The following is a 14958-nucleotide window of genomic DNA, read 5'->3' on the forward strand; positions in this document are numbered from 1 at the left end:
GATATGTATTTAAAATTTGCAAAATTACTTACATATGCTGATTATTCATTTGTGTGTCCATTTTTGTTTGCTTATTTTTATTAAAACAGCTGTTTGACAGCAAAAAGCTTTTTACCTCACGTGGTGACTTTTTTAAGATTTTTTCTTATGAGGTTTGAGCACGAATAGCTTCACAAAATATGCCTCACAAGTAATCTTTTCAGAATAGGGCTGTAATTTGAATAGAAATCAGCTGTTTCTATTTACATTATTTTTGTTCACCACACGTGTGGGAAAAAGCTTTGCGAACTGAAGCTTTTACTTTTATCAAGATTGCCACAGAATGCCAAAATATTTCTTACTTGATAAAAATTGGAAATTTATTTACCTTTTTAGTTTTTTCCTCTACTTTTATTAGATTATTTAGTTGAGCTCTTATTTATGTTATTAGGTGGAATATGAAGAGGTAGTTAGGGTTTTTGTTCAAAATTGGATTCCTAATCCTAGTTGATTGAATATAATTCTTATTAGATCCCGTATCAATAAGAAAATCTACTGTGTATCCGCGCCTTGTTTTAAATTCGTAATAAGGCAGCGGAGGCGGCGCTAATAAAAAGGATAGTATCAAGCTCATTTTGACTTGCATTATCGTAATTGTTATGGTGGAAAATGTCACATCTCCGTCTTCTAATAATACGTAATCTTCTCTTGTGTAGTCCTCAATGTCTGTCATTATAGTGGTAATTAATGTTAGAATAATTAAGGGTATCATCCTTCCTTCTTCTCCTCGTCTTTTGTGGTATGTTGGACTCTTATTTTCTTCAGTCCTTTGGTTTCTAGGGATTTTCTAGTCCTTTGGTTTCGCTCGATGGCTACGCCGCTGCTTGGCGTGCAATGCCTAATGATGTTTTTATTTTTGCACTTTATTTTTGTCTTTGCTTTTTATTTCTGGTTTAATTTTTTGGTTACTTATTGTGTTTTTGTTGATTTACGCGACACGTTTTGGAGTTTTTTTTTTGTTTTTGTTTTAGCTATTCTCCCTATTTTGGGGATACTTGTTTAAAAAAAAAAAAAAAATTTTTTTAATGTGTTATTCTACATATGTGTAATTTGCTCTCGCAGGAGGGTAGAGCTCAAGATTAAATATAAAACACAAAAGTTGTTATAATTAACTGCACTCTACTTTATTGGTTCTTCTGAACTGAACTTGAAATGTCAATGTCACTGCTATTTATAATAATCAAATTGTTCAGCTGCTAAGCTGTTATACGATAACTTATTGTTTATTTGTTTGTGTACAAATTCTGCATATGCAGAATTTACTGGTCAATGCTCGAAAAGTAATATAAACAATAATAAAGTGAACGACCCTTATGCAAACATATTGCTTAAGTGTCGTTTCTTACGTTCAGCGCCTTGTGGTACAGTTGATGATACGATTCGCGAACTCCAAAATTCCTCAGGAGTTCTCGTTTTGTTTCTGTCCAGCTTGGATTGTCGAGGGCTCTAATTGCGTTAGCTGCTTCTCCTTGAATTTTTTTTTGGACGTGCCGCTTATAAAAATACTCCTCCACGTTGGTACCGGCAAACAAGTCGATGAAAAGTTCGACTTCATTAATAAATGATGTGACGTCGTATGTATTATCTCCTCGGAACTCCTGGATTCTCGCCAGTTTCTTTTAGTGCTTCCGATAATTGGTAATTGAAAAGTTGGATTGAAGCTGTTGCAGCAGATGGAGTTTGATTTGCTGCAGCTTCTATTGACACTGCCGATGTGGCGTTTGTTCTATATTTTATGTGTTTCCATTTTTTGTTTTTTTTTTTTTTTTTGACTGCGTTCCGACTGCCAGTTATATTTTTAACTTTTAATTTAATTTTATTTTATTTTATTTTAATTTCACTTGAACAGTTATATTTTAACTTTTAATTTAATTTTATTTTATTTATTTAAATTTCACTTGAACAGTTTAGCTTTTGTCTGTTTTAGCACTTCAAGGTGATCAGTAAAAGGAGTTAAGTGTAGAGCTTAGATTAAATAAAAACACAAAGTTGTTATACTTTATTGGTTCTGAACTGAACTTGAAATGTCAACAGTCACTGCTATTTATAATAATCAAATTGTTCAGCTGCTAAAGCTGTTATAATGATAACTCATTGTTTTGTTTGTTTAGGTACAAATTCTGCATATGCAGAATTTATTGAGTCAATAACTCGAAAAGTAATATAAACAATAATGAAGTGAACGATTCCTAATATGCAAACATATTGCTAAGTGTCGGTCTGGCCACATAAATAGTGTGGGTGCCGCTACAAAGTAACAAGCGACAATAATTAAAACTGCTGTTTATGCTTAATCGGTACATTTCTGTTTTGATTGTTTATATGTATTTTCGTGCATTGGCTTTTACCTTTGTGGAGGCTAAGCCTTAGCTGTGGTTTTGGAGTTGGAGCTGCCGTCGTTGTTACTGACGTAACTCACGAGGTTTATGTACATATGTACGTTTACCGGTTAGTGTTCACTAATCGCGACCGTTATGGTACTAGGGATACTGATCACTCATTTATTAAGAATCTCACTATATTTATTACAATATTTTATCCTAAAATAGTTTTGCGTTATTGTGTTTTTGCGTTATTGTGTTTGGAATGACTAAGTTGTCCGATGTAAGTACGGTCCGTGTTCCGCCACACATTTTTCCTTGAGTCGGTTGAAGTAGAAGTGAGTGAGTCGTCTGTGCGTGGCTGAGTGTTCTGCTTTCTACGATGTCGTATGGTCGACTCATTGAATCGTCACGCCGCGTAGTGGCTGGTGAGTGAGACACTAAGACGGTAAATGAGTGTTGTCGGTAAAATCAGCTGTGGATGGCGTGGCGTAGCCGCCACACATTTCTCTCCCTCTTCTCAAGCTGATCACCACTGCGCTCGCCGATTACACACTGATCTTTATTAGTAAAATCACTTATATTTATATTCTTAGAATTCTATGTGTAACGGCTTATTGCTAAAAATGCTTTAGCATTACATTAAGTGATGAAATGCCAGAGCATTGAATTTCCAATTATTCTCATTATCAGAACAAATAACAATGGAATATTGAATTATGCTTACTTATCAAAACAAATGATGTATTCATTTCTTATTCATTAAAGTATTCTGCTGACCAAGTAGTAATACCGTGGGAAGATACAATTTGTTTACATTTATCATAAAATGTCTGTGTGGCTGCTGCCGTTAACTTGAAAAGAACGCGGGTAATAACTATACCATATTGACCTCACGCTGGTATACCATATTACCCGTTTTCCTTACTATCACATTTTTTACTAATATTTTTATTTAAAGTATCAAATTCTTTCTAACTAACCTTTCGTAAATGAAGTTTGGTGGATTACCTATAGATTTATAGTATAAGTGAATAAAAGTCTTAAACTTTTTATTAATATTAATTTAATTTATTAATCACATATACTGGTGTCGCTAAGTACTTCTCGTAGTACGACCTTCGTCATCCAAGTAAGACGTTCCGGGGTTGTCCTTTTTTCTGATGATACTGGGGTCTCTCGACGTTGCCAAATCCCACGTGGTATTGCGTTGTAGCCGCTCGTCAGCACAGTATTTGTTATTAGTTCTTACACGCGTAGCCTTCCTTTTTTTCGGGCTTTTTTATTGCGTTGCATTTATTTTTGCTTTTATTTCAAAATTTAGTACCGTTCGCCACTCACATAGCCTTACTTGTTGATTTTCAGCCTGTTAACTACTGCTCGGGCGCCAGTTAAGAAACTTTTAATTTCATATGATATTAATGCATCATATGATACTTTTTAAATGTGTGGGGTGCTAACTTGTACAGCTGCGGTCAATATAATAGCACCACGCATAAATTTATACTAACTCCGTTTATATATCTTTTTCCCACTCTTCACGCCAATTAAGTGATGAAATGCCAACTCATCTCATTAACATAAATAATAAATTGAATTATGCTTACTTATGCTAATAGCATCAATATATTCTTTAAAAAAATTAGCACCGTTGATACAAGCTGTTTTACATTATATAGTGTCTGTGCGGCTGCTGCCGTTAACTTTAAAAATAACGCGGGTTTATACTATATAATATGCTACTAATGAATTCTATTTTATCAAATCTTTCAAACACCTTAAAAAGTTTGGTTTGGTTACACAGTCAGTATAAATATTAATACACTTCAATTCATTTATAATAAAGTACTTCTAGCAAAATTAATGGTCCTTTAACTTTCTCTAATGGTCTTCCAAAAATAAATCAAAAATTTGAGTCAGATATCTTTTAGATAAATTATTTTTGTTTGCTATTACAGCGGCACAACGCCTTCCCATGGAATCCACTAAATGCTGGCATCTTTCAACTGTTATGGAGCTCCAAATTTTCTGCACAGCCTGCCAGAGCCCTTCAACAGTTGTTGGTTTTATTGCAGATGCACCCTTCTATATGTCGGTCCACAGATTTTCGATAGGGTTCAAATCCGGGGACTGTGCAGGCCACTCCATTACATTGATGGAGTTATCGTTGAACCATTTTTTTGCCATTTTGGTGGTGTGTTGTGGGATACGGGATTCAACTTTTTGTTCATATCTTACAGCATTTATTATCATTTTATTGGAACAGCCCAGCATATCCCTTATCTGGGAATACGATTTACCCTCGGACGCAAATTTTTTTATTAGTTCACGTTTTTCCGGCGAACAATGATTTCTGCGACCCATAACTATACAATTTTTTTGTAAATTATTACACGATTTAATAGAAAAAATATAAAAAGATGTTTATTACCTTCCGTTTTCACTTTTTTCCACAAATTTTTGCAAAACAAACAAAAAAGAGTCTACTGGTGCTATTTTATTGACTGCACGAAATGAGAAGTGTTGACAAAAGATCTTTTATAATAGAGGCTAAGTTTTTGGCAGTATGTGTCTCACTCATTGGACAGCAATCCAATAAAATATTGTTAAATTCAAAATTTTCACTAACAAAATTTAGTATAATTGCTATGTAACTCACTGTATTGCGAGATGTCCAACAATCGGTTGTAATGCAGAATTTAACACCATTCGCCACTTTTAGTTTCACTTTTTCGACACATGCTTCATATAATACCGGAATTATCGTTCTTGTTACTACATGCCGACTGGGTAGTTCATATGCAGGATTTAGCGCTTAAACGAATTGAACAAATGCGCTGTCCTCGACAATGCTGATAGGTTGTAAGTCCTTAATGAAGAGCATTCGCCACGCATCATCTATTTCCTTTTTTGCCTTTGCAGAAATCCATATTACATATCCCGGCAGTTATTTTAGATTGGCGCAGAACAGGCTCTGAAACCATATTTAAATCTCTTAACTGAAATCCGAAGTAAAAATGTTATGTTTTACCGTATTGTACATTTGTTTCCGTAACTTCATGCGGTGCATCTGGATTTTCCGTTTCTTTACTTCCTATTTTTTGCAAGGTCGCTGAACCTGGAAGTTCCACTGTTGGTTGCCGATTTTGCATATGCTTTTTTAAATTCGTATTCGACGTTTTATATGATATATCTTTTTTACAAATTTTGCATTTTGCATGAGTTTCACTTATTGCTTCGAAAAATTGCCACATTTCACTTCGTTTTTTATTTATTTTAAAAGACATTTTCACAATATTCAATAAATGAAAAAAAAATTCGAATTCAAAATGTTTATTTTAAGCAATTGTTCAACGGAATTAAATAAAACGCAATACACATATGTATGTGGGGTTCGTCACCCTCCTCAATCCTATAATTCCAAATACCTTCCTTTTCATCCACTTTTAGCTCCAGAAAATCTTTATTAGTTCACTTTTAGTTACAGAAAATCTTTATTAGTTCACTCTTCGTTGAAATTTACAATTTGCAGTTTAGTTACAAAAATCTTTATTATTCCACTCTTAGTTACAATGTACAGTTCGACACCTTTGCTTTAAATTACAATTTCACTTTACGACCGTTTCTCTGTTTGCTGCGCACGTCCGATTAGCTTAGCGGCTGACTTCTGACTCTGACTCTTTTTGCTCATCGTAATCGGAGCAACCCACGCTAAGTCATTTCTGTGTTGTCCTTTTTCCTTATTTTCCCTTTCTACCAGGGATGCCATCCCACATGTATAAAACTGTTTTATTATTAAATATTCGATGTTTTGTACTTAAGATCTTATGAATAAATTCATTGGCTGAAAAATATATACCTAACTTAACTTAAGCTACTATATTGAAACGAAAAATAATTGGTACTGACAGTAAGTCCAAATAAGTGCTTTAGGTTGAATTAAAAAATGCGGTAGACATGAGATAAGATGATTTTTTAAGCTTTATTAGAAATATAAGAATCAAACAAAAAAATAATCCATAAAAAACACAGTTTTTATAAAATAATAAGTTAAATTAAAATTAATCCACATTTCGATATACATAATTATTAAAAATTATATTACCATATATAAGAAATTACTCATCATTTTCATCATTTTCAGTTAGATCAGGGTGAAAATCTAGCGATTTCACTGTACTTAAATTTATATAGAACTCTCTATATATTTCATCAACTAACGGTAGCATATCTAATAAATCTTTTTTTTTTTTGTTTTCGTTATTTAGTATTGGTGACTCATAACGTAGTTTTAAATCTTTAATATTCACGCTATTGGTGCCCCGCTTTACTATATTTATAAAATGGAATGGTTCTTCTTCATTGAGCGATTTTTTAAAATAAACTTTCCCTTGATCTCATTCTGTTTAAGATTGCCGAGATTAAGTTCTGGTTTTGGGTGTAGCGCCCCACGTTTATTATCATGAGGACTGATCTAATATATCAGCCCTCACTTTATACACAGCCTTTGAATTATTACAATTAAATATTAATTATATAAAAATTGTCTTACAGAATATTTGTTAAGATGATTTATATCTTTGATGTATGTTAAATGATGTGTCCGATTGCCTCCGATTTTTATACCAAAAAAAACCAATGTTGATGAAATGAACTGATACACTTTATGATTGCAGAAAGAAGAAAGGAAGAACCCAGACAAAGCATTGGCAATCCGAAACACATTCCAATTATATTTTTTGCCGGCATCGTCAATTTTTCGCCAAGTAAATAATTGTTTAGCAGCGTTTCCAGAATCATAAATATTGCTTCGCTGCATTTCGATAACTAAAAACGGGTTTTTCCTTCCAACGGATCGAACAAATTGAAACCAACCACGAGGATGGTGTATTTTTATTAATGATTTTTTCTTCTTTTTTTCGAATAGTGCATGGTCGCCATCACATTCCATGTGAGTGTGAGCTGGCACTAAGAATTTGTGATCTCTAGTAGTTATATTGCTGTCCATTTGCGCAAAAATTTCAAACATTGTTGCAACGTAACTATTTGATTAAACAGCCTCGAAAATGTTGTTAACGCCACAGAATGGTGCCACCGATAGATCACTTGGAAGGTAACGTAATGATATGTATCACGACGACTATAGTGCGACTCGTATGATGGAAAACTGTTAATGAATTCAATAATTTCGTTTTGCTTATTAGATGATAATTTTTTGGTATTTTTGTGTCTCCCACGCATATCTGTAAAACCAGTTCCCTCAATTTTTGCTTTAACAACTGATTTTATGAATTGTTCTGACTCGCACAAAGTAAATCTAAAGCATTTTTGGCATACTGATATTTTTTTATTCACTTCTAAAAAATAGTTGTAAGAATAATCTCTTCTTCTTGGATTTACAGCAAACTTAAACCGCTTAATAGTTTTGGTAGTCTGCAGTTCAATCAACGCAGCAACAGCTGCTCTGCGCAAACGATATGACCCGTGTGTCCAATAAGCCTTATGTATTTCTTTTTGCTGGTCATAAGATATTTTAGAAGCGCAGTTTTTCCTGCAAGCTTCCAATTTACGCAATATCCGCGCTGAAATTAATTTGCCGGACTTTGAAATGTAAGATTTTCCCTCGTTTCTCAGCTGCTTTGCAAGTTTCCTTGAAGATACTGCATTATTCGCAACGCTTGATGTGTTTTCCTAAATTTAAATTTTTAATATATAATTTCAAGCAATAAATGTGTAAGATCACAAAACTATTTACAATATCATGGTTAGTATCACTTAAAATTGAATTCTGATCAACATCATCTACATCTACGGTGTTATCAACAAATACTTCATTTTCACAAGAATTAGCAACTCCTGCATTTGGCGTATTATTAGTATTGAGCTCGATATTCGTGTTATTGTTAGTACATAAAGTATCAATAAATACAACTTGTATTTCAGTATTATTATCAGCACATGTATTATTACTTAATAAAGCATTCAATAACTCTGAAGAAGCACTTTCGTTAAAAATACCTATTATTATCCATTTTTCTACGACACTACTCGCGCCAGCACTGTCTACAAACTGAACACAACAACTTATGTTTGCAAAAAAATTCCGTAAGCACACACTAAAAACAACCTACATGCAGTTAAAGTACTGTTATATTTCAACGGCACTTTAACATAATAGCCTTAGTAGAGTTAAGATGTTTTGCAAAAATGAAGATTTCAAATATCGTAAAAATTAAATTTTGTTATAAGAACGTATGTTCACTTAAGTAGACAAAATTAAAGCAGGTCGTTGTAATATAAGAGCTTAGGTGAATATAAGTTGTTTTTTTATGAGCTATAATTTGAATCGGCTGTTAGATATTCAACTTAAGTGTGTACAAGTTTTAATGCACAAACATTTTAATATTGATTAAACAACCTTTAAAAAAATTAAGTGGAATTAAGATGTTGTGGCTAATGTATTATTTTCCAAAATCACTTAAGTTAAAATGTTAATGCGTATAACTTCATCAAAAATAACATTTTGTAATTGAAATTTGGCTGAGTGCTAGAACATGACGAGGAGAATTAAAATATGTAATAAAATCAAAAAGCACTTATGTCGACTTAAGCCGTTATTATTTGTTGCCACAGATATGTACCTGCAAAGAAATATGTACAGTCAGCGTCATATTTCATCGTACGGCACTCTAAAATCAATTTTTCCGTTTTCAATCCACTCAAGTGCAAAAAGTTTTTCCATAAATAAAAGAAAGCTTGTAAGTTATATAATTCATAAGCAAATTAATTGATTATATTTCAGAATGGAAATGATAAAATCGAATAAATCGAACAAAATTTTTGCGTCATATTTCATCGTACGCTACATATTTAGATAATCAATTTCAATTTCATTTGTTTTGACACTTAAAATCTAGTATTTTGTTGGTCCATCGTTTGGACTACGTCTTGCATTCTATTTGGCATCGAAGAGATCAGTTTAGCTGTAAATGAAGTTGGTATCTTGTTCCACTCTTCTATTAAGGCCTTTTTTTTAGAGTGGCCACTGACGAAATTGTATTATTTTTCAAATAATCCCATACGTGTTCTATGGGACTCAAGTCCGGGCTTGTGGACGAGCGTGGAGCGGTTTTCGCGTATTGTATAGCAGCCCTTCGGGAATCAAATGCGCAGGATGTTTTGGTTCGTTGTCCTGTTGGAAAACATAATCATCGGGTAAACCCAATTTTTCAGCCGACTGTTTTAAATCTTGCTTCAAAATTTCTAAATATGTATTGTAATTTCTTCATGTAGTTGGCTTATATACTCCTATTATCATAGACTCCTGGCTTGATATAATTAATTTAAATTTTTATTTTAATTTTAAATCATAAAGTTTGAGATAGGGAAGTTCATCCAGAAGCTCTCATTTATATTAAAAATTCTTTGATTTTTTCCTTGCGAGCGATAGTTTGATTACTTTCTCTTTGTTGCTTTACACCATGTGCTTCCTGGTTTTGACCCCTCACTTTAAAATCTCTCTTAGCTATATTACTGTCTGCCATAAGGCGAGTTATTAAGTCTGCGCTCAAAGCCTCACCGTTAGCCATTTTGTCTTATTTTATGTATTTCTGTTGTTTTTGTTTTTATTTTGTGTGGCTATTTTCACCACAACCGTAACAATTTGAGATAAATTATTTGTTTTTGTATTTATTATTTTGAATAGTGCCTCCATCACCCACGCCAAACAATGAAGCAACCTTTCGTATAGATAATACATCTCCGGAAGATCCCAACCTAAATAGCATTATTTTTAATTGTAAGTCTAAAGCAAGTTGTGCTCCACTGGAATTTGTGTTAAATACACTATCGTCCTTTATATAATCTAGTATGCGGCGAAATTCGTCCGGGCGAACACGAATCATTTCGTTGAAACGGCTGTCATCAAAGTTCCTAAGTACATTATGTCGCCATTGGGATGACTTTGGTATTCCGAGATGAACACTTCTAAGAGTGTTTAATAAGCAAAGTAAACTCAATGAAAAATTTTCAAACATTTCGTCATCATCTTCGTCGTCGGCTGGAAAGTAATTTTTACGTAAATAAATATCAAAGTGAAACTTGCTTATAATGGTAAAACTCACTATGGAGGTGTAACTGGAGGCTCAAACAGGACATCAGGTTCATTTGAAATCGCATCTTGTTGAAGTATAGGTTCATTATCATTGTCAGTGGTTGGATGCTCTTCATTTGGTTCGTTTATGAAGTCTGTTTCAGGAAATATTTGTCTGTTAAATGGGCTGATACCTGTCATTTCAAATCCTATGCAAATGTTTTCAGCAGCAAATGCCTTACGAAATGGGATATTAGATAGCGATGGTATATCGTAAATTGTAATTATTCTACCAGGGTTGGATACAAGGAAATCATTGAACGAAGTCGCTAAGTACTTGTTAAACGGACCAAATACAGATACATCCAATGGTTGGAGCTTGTGTGACGTATATGGCGGAAAAGTAATCATATGAATACCATTTTCTCTGCAAAATATGATTGCTGTTAGACTGCAGTGGGAGACGTGATTGCCTAGGAAAAGGATTATTGGTTTCTCCTCGGAACACCGAGTGTTATTTTTGATGTGCTTTAGGACCTTAGGTCCTTGAGCTGTTATCCATCCGCTCTTATCTGTTATCCCCAGACAACCGTTGGGACCCCCATTCACGAAATGTTCTTTATACTTTATACGAGGGAACACATAGACAGGTGGCAGAGCGTTACCAGAAGCATTTACAATGCCTACCATTGTCACAAGCGATCCTCTTTCTGCAGACGCCATTTGAGAAACTGTTCGTCTTCCTTTTGTAGAAATAACCTATGAAATACAAAATAGGTACATGTACGTAATGTAGGTGTTTCGGTTAGAATGCTATTAAATTACCTTGGGTGATTGCAACACAGTAGTAAAAGATGCTAGATCTTTTGGGTTCCGTCAGGACTCCGTTTTATTATTTAAAAAAAAGATTGTCTATCGTACAATATTATTATATAATTCAATTATATTAAATTAACAAATTCGTTTTTAAAAGTCAAAATAAAAGAAACTAAATGATCACTCCCAAACGATGTTGACGCGACGACGTATCTACTCCGACTACCTTTTCGGGTTGCTGGTGCGCTCGTTCTTTTTGTGTTGCAGGGATGCAATTATGCGGTTGACCTTACAGTAGTAATACCCGTTTCGTCTAAATTATAAATATCCCCACGCGGCTTAGTTAAGTAAACAACAAACGCACATGTTTTAATACGAATAGCGCTGATAAACAGAATTGAAAACAAACGCACTGTGTTAGAAACTCAACTGTTCACGCTGAGTGATAGTCAGAGACTGTAAAAAAAAAAATATATATATTTTTTAGTACGATTATTTAAGCAGATACTTGATAACAAAGGGTCAGAAGAATCCATAGTTCTATTAAACACATCGGCAATATTGTTACTTCGTGAATTTTTCCTCGCATGAGCAACACGATCTTTTTTGTAAAACTTATTTCTTGCTTCTGATGAATTTTCGCCTAGGCAGCCAACTGGTACTAAAAACGCCTCCATTATTTATGCCGAATGAACTAAAATCTTGTGGACTGTTGCCGACATTGGGTACCAATCGTACTTATTGAAATATAAATCGGCATTATCTATACAGAAATCATTGAACTTTTTAAAATTAATGCGAAATTCGCACGAAATCGACACCAGTATTATGTGAAAATGTCTCAATAGATCAATGGCAACATAAGTAATTGATGAAGATAGTTCTAAGTTAGCGAACACTATTCTAGCCGTATTCCCGTCATTTGTTGAGCCACATCCATTTGACTTAGGTTTGTCAATATGCAATCCCATTTTCTACCGATGTAATACAAATTCCAGAAATCATATCCAAGCATGTAATGGACTGACGCCGTACTTTAAAGTGCTTGGTTTTGGTGCACAAACAGGAGATTTTAGATCTCTTATAGACATAAATTGTTACGGACTTGCACCACAAATAGGACAAGATTGAGTAGAATTTGTTCCGGTTAAAATGTTCAAAACCTTGCCATCTATCAATGTCATATTTAAATCATATCTAATGATAATTTCCGTACCATCCTCCAAATCCCATTTTAACGGCGGTGCGGTTAAGCCAAATGATCTGATTCGAAAATTATATTAATTTAAGAGGTATAATTGAGGTTACAAAGAGGGACTGATCAAAGGACTCAGGTTTGTTTTCGTTAAACATCTGTTTGAACATACTCTGTCCTATTGAACCATCGGAACCGTAGCTAAATATCAATGTACAGTCCACGAAATAAGTATAGTGTACAAGCTAAAAATCTCTTTTATGCATCCTTAAATTTCATATGATTATTTTTTATATTATTTATTAATGGAATCAACATCGAGAATTATTTACACAATATTTAAAACCAAAAATTACTACTTATTAATAAAATAATTCAAAAATTCAATACACTTGGTACGAAAAAAGTATAGCGTACAAACAAATATTTCATATTAAATCAAACTTATTCGAAGTGTTAATAACTAATATGGTTACCGTTAGCCAAAATAACGGTGTTTATGCGCCTGGGCATGGATTCAATTAGAGAGCGAAGGGTGGAAATGGGTATTTTCTTCCATTCGGCTTCAATGCACTTCCTTAGATCTCTAACAGTATCAAATTGTCGACCACCGGAATAAACTTGCTGCGAAAGTATTCCCCAGAGATTTTCCATTGGGTTTAAGTCGGGACTTATAGCGGGCCAGTCCATTAATGCTATATTTCTGTCCATAAAGAAACGTTTGGTTGCAGCTGCATTGTGTATCGCGGCGTTATCTTGCTGAAAAATCCATGGTTCCTCACAAAATCGTTCCGAAAAATCTATTAAGACGTTGTCTAGCAGTTCAATATAACTCAAAGAATTCATTTTATGCGTTACAAAACAAATTGGGGTTGTACCATTGTATCCGAAAGCCCCCCATACCATAAGAGATCCTCCCTTGAAATTTCTCGAATGCCTTGTTTCTAGTGGTCGTCGAATATCTCTCCAATATTTGTCATTGCCGTCGGGGCCATCTAAATTAAATTTTTTTCATCACTAAAACCACTTTTTCCACTCGTCGTCCCACAATGAATGCCTTTGGGCATATTTCATCCTTGCAGTTTTGTGCCGAGGTAGCAACTTAGGCTGAGGCGCTCGTTTGGCATACTGGATGTTACTATTCTCTTTTAAAATTTGCTGAACTCGACGGGTGGACACTTCAAGATTTAGTTGGAGCCTAATTTTTGCTGGGGAAATGTTTTTAGTGATTGCCAAACGCTTTATTTGCCGTTTCGACCGTTCATCAACCTTTGGAGGACGTCCATTTCTTTTTGCTGTACCATAAATTTCGGGATTTTTTAAAAAGGAACATATTGTTTTCTTGTTGCGATGTAATTTTTCAGCTATATCCCTTATTGTAGCTCCACATTCCCGCATCGTTTGAATTTTAGTGCGCTCAACAAGCGATAAATGGGTTCCGCGAGGCATTTCTAAATTAGTTACTAAATTAAGCTCGTTAGGATGGATAAATATTTTTTTGATTATTTATTAAAAACAAACTCATTTTAAAAATCCTTAAAAATACAGAGTAAATGGAACGTCTTGCCGATACGGAATACTTTTCCTTATTGTACGTTATAATTATTTCGCTCTGAATGTACAAGTGCGCAAATTAAACAGAAAGTAACGGTACTACAAAAGTACCGGTGTCACTAATAAGTACTGATCAATAATGAACAAATAGGTCACAATTGCTTACATGCAATCATTTAAAAAAAACGCTTGTATACTTCCCAAAATTTGATTTTTTAGTTTGTACACTATACTTATTTCGGTGACTGTAGCTTCATTTATATCTGAGAGTTGTTCAATAACTTTTCTTTGTAGCAATAAAATTTTTTTGGCAGTGTGGTCTACCAGTTTTTGTAAAGCAACTTCTACGTAAGTTTCACAATTCGTTATCCCCTCTGGCCGACAGTGAAGCTTGCATTCAATTAACTTATTGTACGCAGGGTATATGTCGCAATTACGAGCTTTGTTTAGTAATCGCATGTTTACGTACTGTTGCTTGCTCAAGTTATTCCCTAATAAAAACATTAAAGCTTCTTCTGCAGATAACGCATTTGGACTTTTCGTTGTAGAAGCAATAATTTTCTTAACTTTCGATGGCCTTGTCGGAGATTTAAGCGATTCTTTCAACACAAATCTTAAATCATGTTCATTTGCAGATCGTGCTGCATTAGAGGCAGCATGAACTAGTAGCATAGGGCAAGTTTTCTCTTCAAACAAACACTCGCCTCACTATAACTAAGTTGTGGTCTTCCTCTTTTACGTTTGCGACCAATTATGAAATTTGTCTCACCCGCTAGCCATTCATTATTATATTGCTTAAAACGAGTTAATGACCTTTGGTATTTGATCCATTTTCGATTTATGAATGAACAAAGATTTTCAATTTTCTTTTTAAACACTTTCAATTCTTCTTCATTTATATTTTTATTTATTTCATGGATAATCCAATTCTCAACTACATC

The sequence above is a fragment of the Bactrocera tryoni genome, chromosome 2 (genome assembly GCF_016617805.1).
Source record: "Bactrocera tryoni isolate S06 chromosome 2, CSIRO_BtryS06_freeze2, whole genome shotgun sequence".
Classification (NCBI taxonomy): Eukaryota; Metazoa; Arthropoda; class Insecta; order Diptera; family Tephritidae; genus Bactrocera; species Bactrocera tryoni.